The sequence below is a fragment of the Odocoileus virginianus genome, chromosome 34 (genome assembly GCF_023699985.2).
Source record: "Odocoileus virginianus isolate 20LAN1187 ecotype Illinois chromosome 34, Ovbor_1.2, whole genome shotgun sequence".
In the NCBI taxonomy this organism is placed as follows: Eukaryota; Metazoa; Chordata; class Mammalia; order Artiodactyla; family Cervidae; genus Odocoileus; species Odocoileus virginianus.
Window position 1 is genome coordinate 14,290,838 of NC_069707.1, and position 19,047 is coordinate 14,309,884.

The 19,047-nt window shown below is 40.0% G+C and overlaps 1 protein-coding gene across 1 annotated transcript in view; it reads right to left on the bottom strand.

Annotated features, from left to right (window-relative positions):
• Positions 1-19,047, bottom strand: part of ESR1 (estrogen receptor 1) — a 386,555-nt gene that overhangs the window by 85,463 nt on the left and 282,045 nt on the right. The gene's annotated exons all lie outside the window — the stretch shown is intronic.

The window sequence follows — 19,047 nt, forward strand, 5'->3', positions numbered from 1 at the left end:
TGAATAAAATGAATTTAGCAACTGATGAGATGAAAAGAGGGAGGGGAGGGGCCTAGCATCTCCGGAGGATCTAGATAGTGGAGTTGGCCATGTGATGGGCAGACAGAAGGAAGAGGAGGTTCTCAGGGGAAGGCACTAAGCGCCAGGTGGAACATACTTAGTCTAAGCTTCTTACGGTGCAACCATGTGGAAAAGTCTAGTGGTGGTCAGTCTATCAGTCGTGTCTGGCTCTTTGTGACCCCATGGACTGTAGCCCACCAGGCTACTCTGTCTATGGGGTTTCTCAGGCAAGAATCCTGAAATGGGTTGCCATTTCCTCCTCCAAGGGATCTTCCTGACTCAGGGATCGAACTCTGGTCTCCTGCATCACCTGCATTGCAGGCAGATTCTTTACTGCTAAGCCACCAGGAAAGGATCAAGTCTAGTGGATTGCTGAAAGAAGTGTCTGAGGCCGAGAAGCCTAGGGCAGCCCGAAATCATAAATTTGGGTTTTATTAAGAAGTAGGTGAGAATTGAAATCATGTGATTGATAGTATCGATTAGAAAGGATGTGCAGAGAAAAGGACACCAAGCTGCTATGAAAAATGCCAGTGCATCAAAAAGACAGCTGTTTATTCCCCCATACTGAAAACAATGACTTGATAACTTTAAAAAAGAAAATAAAGATCAGTATGGGACTGACATATGCTTTCTTTTCTTTGTACTCATTATGTCCAAAGTTGTTAAACAGATGTCCAGAAAGGAAAAAATAAACATCTGTTATTTACTGATTCTGGAAAAAAAAAAAAAAAAAACAACTCTGGCCATGCTTGTGACTTTTTATCAAAATACTTTCAATAATAAGAATTCGAAAATGGCATAAAATACACTGCTGCCTGGTCATTGCTGGCTGAGAAGCAACACTTCCATCCACTTTCTCACATTAGGAGATGAGCATGAAAAGATCACATGTGCTCTTTTTCTTTAATCCCAAGGGAATCCTGAGGGCAGACAGGGTCCCAGCCTCAAGGAGCCCCTGCAGCTGTGTCCTCTCTCCCCCAGGACCCTGGGAAAGTCCACTCAGACTGCAAATGCAGCCCCAGCCTGTGCGATGTTGTCACCTCATGCCTCCCAGAAGACCCTGCACCAGCTTCCTCTCTGGGGACAAGAGAGATGGTCTGACTGCACTGAGGGGGCCACCAGTCTTGGAACTGTCCACTGCTCATCCCAGAGGGGAGCAGGCAGAGCCGATGGGGTGGGTTTTTTCTTACAAACCTGACAACCAAGGTATCAACCTGGAATGACGTTTGAGGAAAAGGAAACTCAAAATTGCTTTGTCTATTTTGAATTCTTGGAACTAAACGTATTCCGAACATAACTATTTCTTCTTCTTGTGGAGACTATTGTTGTTTAGTTGCTAAGTCATGTCCGACTCTTTTGCGACCCCATGGACTGCAGCCTGCCAGGCTCCTCTCTCTGTCCATGGGGTTGAACCTGCGTCTCCTGCAATGCAGGCAGATTCTTTACCACTGAGCCTGCTGGGAAGCACTTTTATGGAGAAGTTGTCTTTATTTTTACAAATTAAAATTCAAGAGAATATCCATGCCCACTAAGTCTGGATTAGTCAGATGTCCAATCTATAACCCCCTGTCATAAACCCAAAGGAAAGGATTTTTTTTTTCCCTTTTCTCTTCTTACCACCTATGAAGTAGTTAGGGTATACTCCAGGCTATAATGGGCTAAAACTCTTCATCATACTTTCAACTGCTGCTGGTGTCAAGATCAGCTTCTCAAATCAGCCTCCAATCCACAAAGAAGAGTTGAGCCAGAATTAGACAAGGGCATGAAGTGGCTCTTTTGATTCCAAGAAATTGTGTTTATCATCATAAACATGGATAACACTCCACAAGGAAAATATAAACTATCTTCAAGACTGTAAAGTCTCTTGTTCTAACTATTCCAGATGACAAAGAGGAAATCATGGGATCACTAAAAAATTCAAAACCACTGCTCCATACCTTTCCCTCCCCACCATACACAAACCAATGGCACAAGCGCCAAATTAGAGGCAAGGTTTATGATTATTTAGTGAGGCAGAGGAGTAGAAATGTTTTCTTGGACTCACAGACATACAGATACCATCACTGAAAATGACATATCATTCTCTCTCTTGATGACAGACTAGTGAAGGTCCTAGAAGAGAATGAGCTTATTCCAGGAAATTGCTCATTGGACTCTGGTTTGCTCAGGCAATGCTAGAACAAAGAAAAGTATAAGCAGAATTACTAATATTCTGCAGGATTATTTAATTATGTTTCATATTTATACAAAGGAAAAAATATCTGTTGGCTAGTTTCTTAGAGGTCTGTGTCTTTCAATAGGATTTTTTACTTTTCCAATGCAGAATTAGAACTATGAAGATGCAATGTGAGATGGCGGGGGTGGGGTGGGGTGGCAATAGGCGTTGTTGAACTCAACTTTGCCACTTCCTAGCGATGTGACTTTGGGTGAATTATTTCATCCCTAATGCCTAGCATAATGTCTGCTTTTAATGTATTGTTTCAATAACTGAATTGCTCTGGGCTTCAGTTAATTCACCTAGAAAATGGGAATGATACTATCCCTACAGTATGTTGTGGTTAAAACTAAAAAAATTGACATTGTCTGGAAAATACTGGCAGTTGACAAATAAATAGTAGCTATCATTGCTTTGGTTCCTTTTGAATGATAAAAAATATGCCACAAATATTATGACATATTTTCTTTTTACACCATGCCCATGAGTTCCATCATCTAAATTTGTAGGTTGAAATACATTTATGACAGGATTCTTAAACATTTTGCTCAATTTAGAAGTCTTTGATAAACTCCATGGACTCTTCTCAGAATAGAGTTCTAAATACATAAAAGAAGATATTTTAAAAATCACAAAATAAAACCCGTTATACTGAAATTGGGCTTCCCAAGTGGCTCGATGGTAAAGAATCTGCCTATCAGTGCAGGAGAAGTGGGTTTGATCCCTGGGTCGGGAAGATCCCCTGGAGAAGGAAATGGCAACCCACTTCAGTATTCTTGCCTGGGAAATCCCATGGACAGAGGAGCCTGGCAGGCTACAGTCCATGGGGTCACAAGGAGTCAGACACGACTTAAGGACTAAACACTAAAACAAGACTGACATTCAGTTCTTTTTTAAGAACTCTGTGTTTCCATGGACCCTGGGTTAAGAACCCCTGGTAGGGGAGTGACAGCAGCCAGTGACTTCCCAGATACACAGAGGCTGCTGATAACTTCAAGCACATCACATAACAGCAGGGAAGTTCTCTTTCATCCCCTACTTTTCTTGGAATGCTCTCAAAACATTATTGAAGAGCAAGAATATTATAAACTATTGGAATGCTTTGTGCATAAGAGACAAAGAGATGAGGGAAAAAGTTATAATACAGATCTTGTTGAGTCGCTAAGTCATGTCTGACTCTTTTGCAACCCCATGGACTGTAGCCTACCAAGCGCCTCTGTCCATATGGATCTATTAAAACAAACAAAAACAAACTGCTACTTAAGAGCATTACAGGAATTGGCCTTAATGACTCATGTTCAGTGACTCCCTTCATAAGCTATTAATACTAAGGGAAACCATTTACACCCTTACTTAACTAAAGAATGTCTGTGAAAAATTTATCAGGATTTGAAGAGTACAGGTAAATGGCAGGTCTTAAAGAGGTAATTTAATGAATTATAAAATGACTTTGAGATATCAAAAAGCACATTCTATTTACTTCTAAGAGAGTAAAATCGACCATGAAGTTATACACGAAATAGGCAAAACCTCAAAAATACATGCTCTTCAACTTTCATATCTCTTATAAAGACATGTCAGATGTGTGAGTTTTTCTCCAAATGTAACTGGCCAGCTGAGAACTGGTCAGCAGGACAGGACCACCCACTTGGTCATTAACTTTGACACAACCATTATAAGGAGTGGCCAGGACAAATGAGGTAAGAAATGGCCACCCAGTCCACTTTGAAGGACTTCTAATATCCTGTCCAAGGCATCTTAGACACCAATAAAATTCAAATTTTAGGACTAGAAATGGAGAGTGAGGCCAAATCATCTGAAAGACATGCAGGTGTGTGATAGGATTCTGCTTGAAATACAAGGAGAATGTGAAGAATACCTAAACTTCAGAATGTGAGCTGGCAGGAAGAAAACAGTTCTTAGTCATAAAAACATGAAGACAAAAAAACAGTTCTCGGTCTTAGGAGAACTGATTATATTTGGCTAAGTGGACCAATGATGTCATCTTTATCTGAAGTTTGCAAAACTGTGCGTGATTAATGACATGCCTTCAGAAAAATGGAACTGATTTTCATTTTATATCAGGTTTTTATCCTTTCTGTCAGCCTTTGCCCAGTTCTAGAAGATACCACCCCTCTAATGGATGAACTTACTGGAGAGGAAGATGCAGGCTCACTCATCTTTGTTTTCCCCAAAGAACCCAGAACAGTGCTTTTCACAAAATTAACATTGAAAAAGATTCTGAGTAAATGTTTGCAAGGGTCTTGTTGCTGTTGCTTGGTCACTAAATCATGTTCAACTCTTTGCAACCCCATAGACTATAGCCTACCAGGCTCCTCTGTTCATAGGACTTTCCAGGCAAGAATATTGGAATGGGTTGCCATTTCCTTTTCTAGGAGATCTTCCCAACCCAGGGATTGAACTCACATCTTCAGCATTGGCAGGTGGATTCTTTACAACTGAGCCACCAGGGAATTCCCCTTGGAAGGGTCTATGAATCAGTTAAAAAACATAATGCTGATTTCATTGGCAACTATAATATCCTAATGGTAGAATCTCTCGGGATAGGCCTCATTATCTTTGTGGCTATATGTAAATAGCATGTTTACACATACAATTTACCTAGCCATTTACTACCTCCGTTTTGGAATGATTTAGAGAAATAACAACGAGAAAAAGAATAGTCTTAACTACACAGAAAATATGAAAGCAGTACATCTGAAAGCAAATAATCTTCCTAACAACAAAATCCTAGCAAATACCAAGGAGGGCTGGGATCCCCTCAGCACTTCCAGAAAACTTCAGGAACACCTCCAAGTGCCCTTTCTCTCCCCCTGGCTTTCAGTGGCCTGTTAATCTTTTCAGGATGGTGGTGGCATCTCTAAAGTTTTTCCATTCCCTTTGCTTTCATTTCTATGTTTTTCTCTTCTGCTACTCCATCCAATGGACTTTTAGCAAAGTGAGCTCGATTTGAGTTTTGAATTCTAACAAAAATTTCAAATCACTTTTGCCCTACTAAAAGCACAGCCAGTGTCAAGAAAGAGGCAGACAGTGGAATGACAGTTTGTTGAGAAATAACTTAAATTCCTGGATCAATCAGCTTCCAGCAATCATAGTTATTCTGGACATTACTTCTCAGGGGACATTTTTCTTGTGATTCATCAGTATTAGAGCTTGTAATGGGTTATACTTGTCCACTTGAAGTTCTTACAAGCTACAGTGTTAACCCTCTGGGATTCTTTATGTCCTCTGTCTCCTTGTGTAACACTGGGACTGGGACTGAAAAGAAGAAAACAACTTTTTTTTTGGATCAGAGTGTAAAAGCATTCTAAGTTTCCTAAGGTTATTACCAAAAAAATGATTGTGGAATTTGAGCACAACAGTTTGGGTTTACAGATATTTGATGTCTCAGTTTCTATTTCATGAATGGGCTACCACAGATCTTTTCATGTACTAGTTGATTGGTAAATTATATGTTAATTGAATGGGCAAAAAATAAATGAGTATATAATGAGAAAACTAAGGAGCCAAATATATATTAATACTGATTTTCCCCAAAGAATGATCAAATCTAGTCTTATTAATTAAGATTGGGCAAAAGAATCAACAGGGAGATGCTCTTCACATTGTCTTCTTGTTTTTTTATTTTAACATTTTGCCTTTCCTTTGGCCAGGATGAGGAAGGGCATTTGGGTAGGAAGAAAATAGCACCGCTTATGAAAGATTATTTGTCCCATTTTGTCAGCTGGGATCAAGTATTAGAATAAATGCCGGTCAGATGGGCTGAAAACCTTCTTGTCACTCCAATCTCCTTTGTCTTTACTAAGGAGACAGTGGCTTCCCACCTGTTTAAGATGATTCAAAGGATCAGCCTTTCTGTACCTTACTCCAACTGTGACACTTAAGAGATTAGTTCACGAAAACCAACACAACAAATGTGATTCCCCCAAATATTCATTGATGATCTGTTAAGTTCAAGGCATGTATTAGGGACTGAAATTAGTGCACTTTAATTTATTTTGTATATTGGGTTAGACCCCCAAAGTTCTAATTTTGCCTCTATGGACATGTTTATTATTCAATTGTTAGAAAGTAAATGATCTATAAAGAGTTATATATATATAACAAGGTCTCATAGGGTCAGAATGAGGCACTGCAAGACTTGGCACCCAATCCTGAGGCACAACCTACAAGTTTAAAGCATTCTGAGGAGAGGAAAAGCAATGGAGAAGGGGTGCACTAAGGCGGAGGGGGTTGGTGCAGACCATCAGAAACGATGGAGACGTAAATGAGAACATGGTGACACAAGACAGTGGGGCAGAAGAAGCAACATGGAAACCACACAAGCAGAGACTTGCCTGGGCATGAGTATAACACATTGAGATGACAGAGAGGTGGCTGCTCTGGCTAAAGCAGAGGGTATGTGCTGAGAGAAGGAAGCATTTGTCCAGGGGAGTGTAGTCAAACTGAGAATCGTCTCAATACTGTGCAGAGAAGTTTTAATGTGATTCTGTGGTAACCACAGTGGTAACCACGGCCGGCAGTCATGATGTCCTCCTTTTTTATGGACAAGAACATTGGTTCAAACATACTATAAGGACTAATATGATGAGCTGTTTATGAGAAGATATTACTATACTTGATAGGCAATGTCTTTCCCCAGAGGAAACTTCAGTAGATTAGATAATATTCAGTGCGACACAGGTGTGAGCCCTTAAGAATGTGACCTCTGGAATATTGACTCATCAACTTCATAGTGGAGAAACTTTGAGAAAGCTACCTAATTTTTCCATGCCTCGGTTTCTTCATCTGAAAAGAAGAGAATAAAAAAAAAAAAAGAAAAAGCCCCTTCCTCATAGAGTTGCCATGATGAGGAAACAAGCCAATAAATAGAAAGTGCTTAAATAGTGCCCGCTGTCTGGTAACCATTCATTAAGTGGGAGCTTATTAATAATCACAGTACTCACTAGGATTCAAGGTGAGAGAATCAGTTTGCCATGTAAGGAATTTTGTTGCGAAGGTATTCAGGTTCCCCTACAATTCTTGCCAGTTAGGTGAAATAAATCCAGTAAAGTAACCGTATGGATGATTCAGTTTGCGAAGGTTTGACCAAAAAAATTAACTTAAGAACACAGTATATTTAGAATTTCAATGCTGAACTTTAAAATGCTCTCATCAAATAATAGACATACATTTTAAATCATAATCTTATATCATTTCCCATTTGAAATTGTCTCTTAATTATGAGCTTATGCACCTAGAAAAGTTGTGTACAATTCTCTTTGCTATCTCTTAGGTGCCTTCTGGCACATAAGTGCTCAATAAATCCTGGATGGGTGGATGGATGGATGGATGGATGATAGATGGTCAGAAGGAAGAAAGACAAGCAGTTGGGCTGATCAGTAAGGTAAGAGTTATTTGCTTTTCCAGCATGGGAAATCAAAAACCCTTTGACAGGCTCAGGAGTTAGGTATCTAGAGCAAACACCCCTGCTACTAAAGGCTAATTTTCACGCAGAATGTTGACCTTGAGAACGTAGACGCTGACCCATGAGCACACTGTGGCTTCTGAGTGTGTGCCCATCTGTGCCTTCTCTACTTGTGGATCCCCTCAACACGATCCCATGTGGAGTTTGTGAAATGCCGAGGATATGTGAGGGCACGTGAAAAGCCTAAAGATTTCTTCTTTGCATCTGGGAAAATGACATTATTTAAATAGAATTTTTAAAGATTCATTTTAAGTCAAGGTAAGAAACCTGCCTTGGCAAGTGGGGAAATTGATCCTTTCAATGATAAATTCTCAAATAAATGTACCCTAAGCAAGAAATGGGCAGGCTTAATGAATCTCTCTCTCTCCTATTCTCTCTCTTGCCTCTTTCTCAATGAGCACCTCTCTCCTGGTTACAAAGATTTTTTTAAAATGTGATTTAGTAAGCTTTCCACTACTGGTCACAACATACCTTACTGCATAAAGAGAAAACAAGAAAGCCTCTTTACTTATTTTGACATAGTTTCCTGGACTCACTTTTGATGGAGGGCTTTTGAAGCTGCTTGTTGTCACACATGAAATAATAAGTGGGATGGAGTTTAAAACCCACAGGTCCTGGATCAGCAGCTTGAGGAGTGTGTTAGGACTTTAGTGGGCTCTTATGCTTTGCTTTCACTTTATTGGGAGGACTATTTTCCATCTTAATTTAACAACTTTTTATTGAGTATATATATGCCTAGGATTTCTTGTGGGCTTCATAGGTCACACTAGTAGTGAAGAATCCTCCCTCCAGTGCAGGAGACATAATGAGACATGGGTTTGCTCCCTGGGTCTTGAAGATCCCCTAGAGGAGGGCATGGCAGCCCATTCCAGTATTCTTGCCTGGAGAATCCCATGGACAGAGGAACCTGGCAGGCTACAGTCCATAGGGTTACAAAGAGTCAAACACAACTGAAGCAACTTAGCACACACACACACACACACACACACACACACACAGGGTTTCTGGTGCTCACCAGGAAATAAAAAGAGGAGACCAGAGATTATATTTGGAGATTCACATATAAATATAAGCATATTCTTTAAAACTATCTGAAGTTGGAGCCTTTAATTGTATTGACCTCACAATTAGACCCAATTAGCAAGCAAGGAGGGCTTCCCTGGTAGTTTAGCTGGTAAAGAATCCACCTGCAATGCAGGAGACCCCAGTTCGATTCCAGGGTCAGGAAGATACCTTAGAGAAGGCATAGGCTACCCACTCCAGTATTCTTGGGCTTTCCTGGTGGCTCAGACGGTAAAGAATCAGCCTGCAGTGTGGGAGACCTGGGTTCGATCCCTAGATTGGGAAGATCCCCTGGAGGAGGGCATGGCAATTCACTCCAGTATTCTTGCCTGGAGAAGAATCCTCATGGACAGAGCAGCCTGGCAGGCTACAGTCCATGAGGTCACAAAGAGTCGGACAGGACAGTAACTCAGCACAGCACAATAAGCAAAGAAGATAGTTATTTATTTCCATTCTTCACATTATTTGGGGAAAGAACCATTATATGCATTTATGAGACACCCAAGTAGCAAAGAAATAGATGCTTAAAAGACAGATATGATATAGTTTTTGTAATTTATATGAGTAATCCAAGAGCCTATTAAAATGATAATGATATACAGGGGGGACACATTCTTAAAAGTTCTGCCAACTGGAGGAATACAACATTAACCAACCAAACACTTTTCACAGAATTCCTGGAAGACAGATGATTGATGGGTGGAATGAGATGAAGCAGGGTAATAGAAGCCTAGCAGAGATCTGAAATCCTAGGGCCGCTGCTCACAACAAAGCCCATCAGTACTTAGGTCAAAGGACGAGAAACAATCCGCGAGGAAATGTAAGTGATCTTCCTGAAAAAGGTCAAGGCTTCCAGCATGAGAATCCTTCCCTGTAGGGAAGATGGGCAGGCAGCAACTCTGACCTGTCTTCTTCCTGAACTATCTTCTAGACAAAATAAACCCAAGAGCAGGCATATAACACACACACAAGCACATGCACACACACTTGTGTGTGAAACAAAAATTGACGGGTGGAGAAAGGGGAAGGGAGAAGGAATAGAACAAATGATGTATATTCTTCATCTTCCACAGCAGGAAGTCAGGACTTTCTGTTTGCTGTGAGAGATACAAGCAAATCATTTAAAATACGGCCATAACCCCTGGTGCTCAGACGGTAAAGAATGTGCCTGCAATGCAGGAGACCTGAGTTCCATCCTGGGTTGGGAAGATCCCCTGCAGGGGAAATAGCAAAGCAACTCCAGTATTCTTGCCTGGAGAATTCCATGGACAGAGGAGCGTGGCAGGCTACAGTACATGGGGTCACAAAGAGACACGACTGAGCAACTGACACTTTCACTTTCATAGCTGCCAGGAGAACTGATGAATTAACGAAGGAGTGACGAAAAGGTGGGAAGGGACTCTTACATTTCTAAAATGTAATACCCACATGCACTTTAACTTTTTGCCTTTTACATTATACCTAACGAGGTTTTCAAAAATAGATTTTCTAAAAATAACTACTTAGCCCATGAAATGTGCAATTTACCTATTTAAAATCACTTTTAATCATAGAAACAATACTTGAAAATAGTAGCCCCTCGGTGCTCAAATTATTACAACCAAGAGTGGACAACAGGTTCTGAATCCAACTGTCTGCTCAAACATGGCTGGAGCTTAGCAACAGAGGTCAAAAATCACTTTGTGTAAAAAACTTTGCACTTGTACACATAGATGCTATAATTGCTCTCTTTAGCCTAGCTTTCAATGCCAGAATCGATTACCAAATTTGCTACTTCTAGTGTTTTGGTCCCAAATTGAATTCTACTTAGATATTTTAATTTCTCACAGTTGGTTTTGAATATCATCTCAGCCCACATTTCTCAGAAGATAAGAGAGCTCTATTAGTGATGGGAAGTAGCCTTATTAAAGACATCCAATGAGAAAATAGACATATGGATTAGATTTTAGGAAAAGCTTCCTGTAACCAGAAGGATTATGAGATACTGAAAAACATAATCAGGGATGCCATGGAAGTCTCCTTTACTGAATATTCTAAGGAGTAGGCAATTATCTTGTAGAAAACAGTTTTTCTTGAGAATCTTTCTAGAATTACCAAGCTGTTTCTTGCCTGTTTTGCTGGTGTCTTTGTTTGTTTGTTTGTTTGTTTTGCCTAATGTTCAAGGAGAGTTGGTGAAGACAAAGCAATAGGCAAAATCTACAGTCAACTGGATAGAAATCTGCAAATCTGAGAGCTGACTTGATCCATACTAAGGACTCAAAATTGCAAAATTAAGTAACATGTTGATGACTCTATGAGTGTCTTCACTAGCAGCAGAAATGATTCATTTGAATCTAAGTCATCTTCTGTTTGCCTCAGGGACAGGTCCAATATCCATCCCAACAGAACAGCAACCACTCCCACCACTGCCCAGGTATTAAAAGAGCCAAAGACAGGAACAAGATTTAGCTCAACCCAAGAGCGGACAGTTGAAATACCAACAAGCAAATGACTACTAGAGCTAGATGCCACAGGAAACCTTCAGTACAGGCCATGCCAATCACAAGCAATAATAAAACAACAACAAAACAGTTTTTTTCACTGGAAATGAATAACCAAAGTAAATTTGCCTACAGCTCGAAAAAGTCCTATTCCCAAGAATCCTTTGAACGTGACAAGCTAGAAATCCGAGCTACAGAGGCTAGGCATTTTGGCACACCCAAAATGACACTTACATCTCTCTCTCTCTCTCTCTCTCTCTGAAAAACAGGCCCATGAATCATAGTTAGACTCTAAGCTCCTTAAGCTCAAGGGCCATGTCTAGCTAACTGAAGCCCCAACACCTAGCCCCTGCATCTCACATGATGTGTGTTCAATGACTCGCTGTTAAACGATTCAATGAGTCTACTGTTGCTACTTACACGCTTCCAAGAGATCAGATGGAAGTGTTTTCCCCCCTCCTTTCTCCTTAGTAAGTTTCTATTGGGTTTTCAAGATCCACTTCACGGATTCCTTCCTTAACTTCCTAGAGCTCTCTGCTCATGCCTCTGCTATAGTACTTATCTTACTGAGTTGTCATTCTTGAACTGCACTACCCAGTATGATAGCCACTGGCCCCCTAAGCTGTTGAGCCTTTAAAGTGTGGTTAGTGTGAATAAGGACCAGAACTTTTAACTTAATCTTAATTGGATTAAATTTTAAAACTGATGCTCAATCCAGTTTGCAAAAACCTCTTATTTGGATCTACTTGGGTATGTAAACCTACTTTTTTCCACCCTAAAATTTATGAAATCTAAATAGATATTTAAATACCCTCAATGAAAAGTTACCATCCATGCTAAAAGTGTAAAATACAAAGCATATTTCAAATACAAAACAAAGAATGCAAACTGGCTGATTCATAATATTTTATACTAATGACACATTGAAAAGCTATTTTGGACATACTGAATTAAATAAAGGGTTTCCCAGGTGGCGCTAGTGGTAAAGAACGCATCTGTCAATACAGAAGACAATCCCTGGGTCAGGAAGATCCTCTGGAGAATGGCATGGTAATCCACTCCAGTATTCTTGCCTGGAGAACCCAATGGACAGATGATCCTGGTGGGCTATGATTCACGAGTTTGCAAAGAGTTGGACATGACTGAATAGTTTGGACATACTGAATTAAATACAAGATATTGAAATTAATTTCATTGATTCCTTTTCACCTTTTTAATGTGGCTACTAGAAAAATTTAAGTTACATATGTGACCTAGGTTACATTTCTATTGAATAAGCATTGCTGTAGACTATTCTATGAACACTTCTTAAATGCTATCACTAAGATTAGCATTTTATATGTTAAATCTGTTTTACCAGTAAGGAAACAGAAGCTCCTAAATAAAAGTCATGTAACATCGCCTGGAGCAAAGTTGGAGTGGGATTTGACCCAGGTCTCCATGGCTTCTGAGTTCCAGCCCTCACCTGCTCTTTGTTTCTGGTGTGTACTTGTTCAGTTCAGTTCAGTTCAGTTCAGTTGCTCAGTCGTGTCCGACTCTTTGTGACCCCATGAACCACAGCACGCCAGGCCTCCCTGTCCATCACCAACTCCCGGAGTCCACTCAAACCCATGTCCATTGAGTCGGTGATGCCATCAAACCATCTCATCCTCTGTCATCCCCTTCTCCTTCTGCTTGCAATCTTTCCCAGCATCAGGGTCTTTTCAGATGAGTCAGCTCTTCACATCAGGTGGTCAAAGTGTTGGAGTTTCAGCTTCAACATCAGTCCTTCCAATGAATACTCAGTACATGTTAGCTTGCCCATTAAGCTGTGAGGTCTTTCAGAGCACAGAACCTGCCTTAATCGTATTTCTGTCTTCCTCAATTTGTACACAGCGGGCAATCGGTGAATGCTTGTTGACTGAATGAAACATGAAGTGAATGAATTAAATGGGATTATCTATGTAAATATATTAGTATCATATGAAAAGAATCCACATAATGTTAAACTCAAGTTTAACAATATGTAGAGGATGAAGACACATCTGATTTGCCTGTAAACACTGAAGAACTTCTTAGTTTTGATGTTTACATTTGAACAAAGACATACAATCCTTTTGAGGAAAACATGTTTGTTATGAACATGAAAGGTTTAGCCTAATGACAGATGGATAAACTGCTGAGAAGGCAAGTTGGGCAAAGGTCTACCAAGAAAGCAAGAGATACTAAAAGTTTTCACACATCTGAATTTTTAAGTTCAATATAGTTGAACCTGCTCAAGCTAGAGGAGCAATAACTTTATGTGAACAAAAGAACCTTATACTCTTAGGTTTATATTTCACAACAGACTTTTAAATAAACATTTGACACATATTTCTCAAGTTCATTCTGTTGGCCTTGATCTGTCACTAAGGAAAGTCTCATGCTTAAATGTAGATTTGGTTTACAAGGTAAAGCTCGTGATTTATAAGAAGAAGGGCATATGGAAATTTTAGTCTTGATGTTTTCCTTAGATGAAAAGCTTCTGTAATACTATTTTCATTATTGTCATTTACTCTGTAAAGAATTCAATTCAACCCCACAAAAATTGATCAAATACCTCCTGGGTGCTAGGTGCTGATTATTAAAAAGTGAACAAGGTCATGAATAAGAAACTCCTCCAGATCAATGGTTTTATCATTTCTTTCCATTCTTACCCACTACTGAAAATTTGTCATTACTTTAGGAATGGAAATATGGAAGAAAACATACAACAAGTTTGTAAAGAAGGAAGGAAAGGTAAAATACCTCTAAACCTTAAAATGCAAGTATAGGAACAGGAAGAGTAGACCCACTGTACAATTACACATAGAAACTGCTCAGAACATCCTGTGCAGGACATGAGAGATGAAGCATAACCCTAGAGTTCATGGTCTGGTCATTCTTTCTAATTATTAGAAAATAAAATTAGTCTCCTACTAAGACACCTGCAGCCATTTTAAAACTTCAGATGACTCCAGTTTGCAAAGCTCACCTATCTGAATTTCTTTTGGACAAGATAACCAAGACATGTTGGATATTAACAACTGCTGGTCTAATTCTGCCTTTCATGACTATCCCAAAGAAAAGATCTTTATGGTAACTGACTATGCCAAATAGTTATCTAATTTTTGTCACCTATTTAGCAAAAAGCTTTAGACTATTTAGACAAAAATGATTTTTGTCTTCTATTTAAGAAAGAATATATAGTCTTTCCTTCATTTCTTCTTCCCCTCCTCCAAGACAAGAAATTGTCCTTGAACAAATGCCAGATGCTGAAAATTATTCAAAGCATTATAGTAACACATCAAAGAGAGAAGAGATCAGGAAATTAATCGCAACAGTTTCTTTTGAACACTCTAACTTAACTGGTGTGTAGGAGTGGCAAAATCCAAGAATGCAAAAGGGGAGGACTTTTAGAAGAATACAAATTGCAATGTAGCTGACCATTTGAATTTATTTGCTTGTCTCGTAAAATTAGCAAGCAATGTGTTCTAAGAAACCCATCACTTACTAACCAACCAAAGGGCTATTATTTTTCCTAAGGACCCTTCCAAAATGACAACTAAAAGTGCATTGCTCGTCTCAATCTTTCAACTGCTGCTGCTGCTGCTAAGTCACTTAAGCCATGTCCGACTCTGTGCAACCCCCATAGACAGCAGCCCACCAGGCTCCCCCATCCCTGGGATTCTCCAGGCAAGAACACTGGAGTGGGTTGCCATTTCCTTCTCCAATGCATGAAAGTGAAAAGTGAAAGTTAAGTCACTCAGTCGTGTCAGACTCTTCGCGACCCCATGGACTACAGCCTACCAGGCTCCTCCGTCCATGGGATTTTCCAGGCAAGAGTCTGGAGTGGGTCACGATTGCCTTCTCCGCAATCTTTCAACTACCGACATGCAAATATTGAGTAAAATAGCTGTCATTAAAAAAAATTATGTAAGAGACACCTGCACCCCAATGTTCATCGCAGCACTGTTTATCATAGCCAGGACATGGAAGCAACCCAGATGCCCATCAGCAGACGAATGGATGAGGAAGCTGTGGTACATATACACCATGGAATATTAATCAGCCATTAAAAAGAATTCATTTGAATCAGTTCTAATGAGATGGATGAAACTGGAGCCCATTATACAGAGCGAAGTAAGCCAGAAAGATAAAGACCATTACAGTATACTAACACATATATATGGACTTTAGAAAGATGATAACGATAACCCTATATGCAAAACAGAAAAAGAGACTCAGATGTTTAGAACAGACTTGTGGACTCTGGGAGAAGGCGAGGGTGGGATGTTTCAAAAGAACAGCATTGAAACATGTATATTATCTAGGGTGAAACAGATAACCAGCTCAGGTTGGGTACATGAGACAAGTGCTCGGGCCTGGTGCACTGGGAAGACCCAGAGGGATCGGGTGGAGAGGGAGGTGGGAGGGGGGACTGGGATGGGGAATACATGTAAATCCATGGCTAATTCATTTCAATGTATAACAAAAACTACTGTAATGATGTAAAGTAATTAGCCTCCAACTAATAAAAATAAAAAAAAAAATTATGTTCAATGAACTGGGCAATAACATTATGCAACTTGGGAAATCTGTCCTTCTGATTATTTTTACAGTTCTTAGATGACCCATTGTATTATCCAACAAAGGGCTTCATTGGTGGCTCAGTGGTAAAGAATCTGCCTGCCAAAACAGGAGACACGGATTTGATCCCTGGGTTGGGAAGATTCTCTGGAGAAAGAAGAGGCAACCCACTCCAGTATTCTTGCCTGAAAAATCCCAAGGACAGAGGAACCTGGTGGGCTACCATCCATGGGGTTGCAAAGAGTCAGACAGGACTGAGTAACTAATGCCTTCTCATTATATCACAAAATATTTCTTACCAAAAAACCAACAGCAAACAGAGATTATGGATTATGCTTGTTGAGAGTACAGCCCTAAAAGCTCAGTAAGCTTTAATTCCACATGCAATTCGGTATTTAGAAAGTAAATGAGTCCAAGATTTATGTTCCATTATTTAGAAATAAACCCAGATTAATCAAGAAATGCAATATTGCAAATGATACTGAAGAAGAGAAATATTCACTGTGGTTAAAACAGATTATTCTCAAGAACTTTGGAATTATTAATTAATTTTTAATTATCAGTTGCTCCTGAAAGGAGGTTTCACACTCTGCTTTCTTAATGTGAGTCACTGTACAAGCTTGAAAATAAATTAAAATACTATTTTTCATGATGTTATTCCTAGAAATGATAGTTTTATAATATAGACTAAAGTAAGAAGCACATAATTGAGTTATGATTATAAGACTATTGCTTATTTTCTTGAATTTTTAAAACATGTCTAGTCATTCGGTTCAGTCCAGTTCAGTCGCTCAGTCATGTCTGACTCTTTGCGATGCCATGAACCGCAGCACACCAGGCCTCCCTGTCCACCACCAACTCCCGGAGTCCACCCAAACCCATGTCCACTGAGTCAGTGATGCCATCCGACCATCTCATCCTCTGTCATCCCCTTCTCCTCCTGCCCTCAATCTTTCCCAGCATCAGGGTCTTTTCAAATGAGTCAGCTCTTCGCATCAGGTAGCCAAAGTATTGGAATTTCAGCTTCAACATCATTAATAAAATAAAAAAAGAGGAGAACTGACATATTTAATATCCATATTCTCAAAAATCATCTTAGGTTAAGTAGCCAAACCAAAATATCCACCAAAATAACTTTGGTCTCTTCCTGTTTCAGAAGATGGGATTTTATTACAAAAGTTGTGTGGCTACAGGCTGAGAGGTATCCCGCCCAAAAATCCTATGTTGAAATCCTGACCGCAAGTCCTTCAGAGTATGACTACTTTGGGATATAATGCTTTTAAAGTGGTGATAAAGTTAAAATGGGGCCATTAGGATGGGACCTAATCCAATCTGACCCCTCTCCTTATAAGAAGATGAAGCCTGGACATAAAAGAGGTACCAGGGACACGAGGTTCATAAACCACTTCAAGTCTCATCATTCCAACTTAGATATTATTATGGTTCCATATTTTAGTTCTACCAATTAGACATTATCATTGCTTAATTCAGTTCAGTTCAGTTCAGTTCAGTCACTCAGTCATGTCTGACTCTTTGCGACCCCATGAATCGCAGCACGCTAGGCCTCCCTGTCCATCACCAACCCCCAGAGTTTACTCAAACCCATGTCCATCGAGTCAGTGATGCCATCCAACCATCTCAACCTCTATCGTCCCATTCTCCTCCTGCCTGCAGTCCCTCCCAGCATCAGGGTCTTTTCCAATGAGTCAACTCTTCTCATGAAGTGGCCAAAGTATTAGTTTCAGCTTCAGCATCAGTCCTTCCAATGAACACCCAGAACTGATCTCCTTTAGGATGGACTGATTGGATCTCCTTGCAGTCCAAGGGACTCTCAAGAGTCTTCTCCAACACCACAGTTCAAAAGCATCAATTCTTCAGTGCTCTGCTTTCTTTATAGTCCAACTCTCATATCCGTACATGACCACTGGAAAAACCATAGCCTTGACTAGATGGACCTTTGTTGGCAAAGTAATGTCTCTGCTTTTTAATATGCTATCTAGGTTGGTCATAACTTACTTCCAAGGAGTAAGCGCCTTTTAATTTCATGGTTGCAATCATTATCTGCAGTGATTTTGGAGCCCAAAAAAATAAAGTCTGACATTGTTTCCACTGTTTCCCCGTCTATTTGCCATGAAGTGATGTGACCAAATGCCATGATCTTAGTTTTCCGAATGTTGAGCTGTAAGCCAACTTTTTCACTCTCCTCTTTCACTTTCATCAAGAGATTCCTCTTCACTTTCTGCCATAAGGGTGATGTCATTTGCATATCTGAGGTTATTGATATTTCTCCCGGGAATCTTGATTCCAGCCTGTGCTTCTTCCAGCCCAGTGTTTCTCATGATGTACTCTGCATAGAAGTTAAATAAGCAGGGTGACAATATAAGCAGGGTGACAGCCTTGACGTACTCCTTTTCCTATTTGGAACCAGTCTGTTGGTCTATGTCCAGTTCTAACTATTGCTTCCTGACCTGCATATAGGTTTCTCAAGAGGTGGGTCAAGTGGTCTGGTATTTCCATCTCTTTCAGAATTTTCCACAGTTTATTGTGATCCACACAGTCAAAGGCTTTGGCATAGTCAATAAAGCAGAAATAGATGTTTCTAATGGAACTCTCTCACTTTTTCGATGATCCAGCAATGTTGGCAATTTGATCTCTGGTTCCTCTGCCTTTTCTAAAACCAGCTTGAATATCTGTTCAAGTTCACAGTTCACGTATTGCTGAAGCCTGGCTTGGAGAATTTTGAGCATTACTTTACTAGCGTGTGAGATGAGTGCAATTGTGCATTAGTTTGAGCATTCTTTGGGGTTGCCTTTCTTTGGGATTGGAATGAAAACTGACCTTTTCCAGTCCTGTGGCCACTGCTGAGTTTTCCAAATTTGCTGGCATACTGAGTGCAGCGCTTTCACAGCATCATCTTGCAGGATCTGAAATAGCTCAACTGGAATTCCATCACCTCCACTAGCTTTGTTCATAGTGATGTTTTCTAAGGTCCACCTGACTTCACATTCCAGGATGTCTGGCTCTAGGTGAGTGATCACACCATTGTGATTATCTGGGTCATGAAGATCTTTTTTGTATGGTTCTTCTGTGTATTCTTGCCGCCTCTTCTTAATATCTTCTGCTTCTGTTAGGTCCATACCATTTCTGTCCTTTAT